The sequence below is a fragment of the Haemaphysalis longicornis genome, unplaced genomic scaffold (genome assembly GCF_048455015.1).
Source record: "Haemaphysalis longicornis isolate Haplotype H1 unplaced genomic scaffold, Haemaphysalis longicornis Haplotype H1 scaffold_3, whole genome shotgun sequence".
NCBI classification, from domain to species: domain Eukaryota; kingdom Metazoa; phylum Arthropoda; class Arachnida; order Ixodida; family Ixodidae; genus Haemaphysalis; species Haemaphysalis longicornis.
Genome location: NW_027526335.1, coordinates 117,530,076 through 117,532,189, shown reverse-complemented (window position 1 = coordinate 117,532,189; position 2,114 = coordinate 117,530,076). Strand labels below are relative to the sequence as shown.

Below are 2,114 nucleotides of genomic sequence, written 5' to 3'. Positions count from 1 at the left end.
CTCGTCCTGTCTATTATGTTCGGTTATTATGCACGCTTTCAGTGTTTAATCAACTTCTAATTTTCGCTACGCATTCCCATTGAACGTCCGCAATACCCGCAGCTCCGCCACCGATGTGTGCAAAATTTGTGAGCGTCGCCCTCGCCTTACCGCGGACAAATTTACCCGAAAATTTCAACCTCATAAAAATCAGATTTCATCACATTTAAATGTTTTAAAAAGAATGTTCGATCACTGACTGATTCGCACTCTCTCACTCGCAAGACATCCAATCGTCAACGCATCGTCACAAGTTCTCGAAGCGAAGATCGGCAAATCGTAACGGTCATTCTTCGCGGTTTTCAACGATATCGATGCAACCAGGCAGGTTTCATTCACGGCAAATCATGCCTGAACATCAAAGGAGTACTATAAAAACAACGGCGCAGCCGCAAGCAATGAAGCAACCAAGTTACAGCCACGGGACGTGCAACAACGCCGGTAAGCAGGTCGGCCGATTCCACTGGTATTTGTACTATACACAGCTTAACAGTAGAGAATAGGTAGGCTTCGAAGCTATTTGGGCTTCGGGTGCGTCACTTAAGCTCGAAAACCTCGTAATATAGACCGTAAATAATTATTAAGCGGTATTTGAGTTCGATAATGCACTTGCCGTAAAGAGACATGGGCGCCGCCATCTTGGAAGTTTGTTTACATCAATGTTACCAGACGAGCATCGACATCTCGCTAAAGTCAGAGGCCACTGACAATTATCGCGATTTTGGGTACTCATTAAGCTTAAAAACAAAGCCAAAGTAGCATGGTATTCATCCACAAAACACAAAATCCGCTGTTGCAAATTATGGTGCAATGAGAATGCGCTTGTAGCACTTGTGTCACCATAATGAATTGGCAGAAAATTTTAATGCATACAAGGTATCATTATTGCGTTATGCTGTCTTTCAGTGGGTGAGCGCGCTCACTGTCCTGTGTCGCGCTGCTTCTGCGGACCGTGTAGCTTGTTGCTAGAGTTGTCTTTCAAAAAAGTCCGGCATTTATTTGTTCTTTTCTGTGACCAGCCACCAGTAACAGACATGTTTTCACTGTTTTTTCCATATGCTGCAAGCTATGTTCAATTAGGTGTGTGTGGCACCTGAGGTAAGCTTCCACACATTTCTACATTCTCCAGATGTGTGAAATAGAACAAGCTGGCTTTTCCGCCAGATTCATGGCTCACACAAGAAAACTGGCGTTCAACTAAGAATAGCTTGTTCTGTTTGGTTTATTTCAGAAACAATGATTTCTTCTATGGTTTGAGCATTGTTGGACAAATACACTGGCACATTGGAGTCCAGCATGATCATACCATTGCCCACTGTGCGTATAAAGATAAAGTAGCATTTAAAAAGTTGGAATGCAAAATAAATGTTCTGAGCTCTGTCGGCAGTCCATGCGTGTTTTGTCCTCCATTGCAGTTTGTACAGAGTGATTTTGGTATGATTGGTAGCAGAATATCTGACACTGAATTTGCTCACCACTGGCTGCACTAGAAGAAATCGCAAACATGATAATACGTAACTAGTATACTGTGAACCTCTCTCAACACTGAGCTAAAAGTAATTCTCAAAAGGAAAAAAAAGGGGTAAAGAAAGGGGTAAAGAAAGAAAGGGGAAAAAAAGGTTGCTCAAGCTAACGATACCCCAAATGCAAAATCGGAGCGCAGTGCAAACTGCAGTCTTCTCGGTGACGGCACGTAGCTGCTGTGTCTCAGAAGTGACCGCGTCATCAGTGAACACACAACAGCGGGCGCAACTCTGGTGTTTTATCACAGTGCCTCATTGCCGCCGAACATGTCTCGCGCGGCCTCTGCTTACTGCCCTCTCCCTCACACTTTTACCATACTTTCCTCCTCCACCTTCCTGTTTGCTCTATCTCATTTATCTCTAGTGCCCTCTTCTTCATTCGATTACACCGAAGCCGACAGCGACGTGAAACCACAGAAGCGAAGCGGGCACTTAAGGGGTGCCCTCTAAATAAAAAATGGCAAGCAGATTGCCTTAGAAATCTGTGTTGCAATGAAATTTCTTTTATACCTAACCTATCCTAACCTTGTAGCTGAACAGTTGGCATTGTGC

At 43.9% G+C, this 2,114-nt stretch overlaps 1 long non-coding RNA gene across 1 annotated transcript; it reads left to right on the top strand.

The window, feature by feature from the left end:
* Positions 1-293: 293 nt before the first annotated feature.
* Positions 294-1,374, top strand: LOC144173394 (uncharacterized). The gene is made up of 3 exons (XR_013323250.1): positions 294-480; positions 1,106-1,137; positions 1,271-1,374. It is a non-coding gene; the product is annotated as an uncharacterized LOC144173394 (long non-coding RNA).
* The last annotated feature ends 740 nt before the right edge of the window (positions 1,375-2,114 follow it).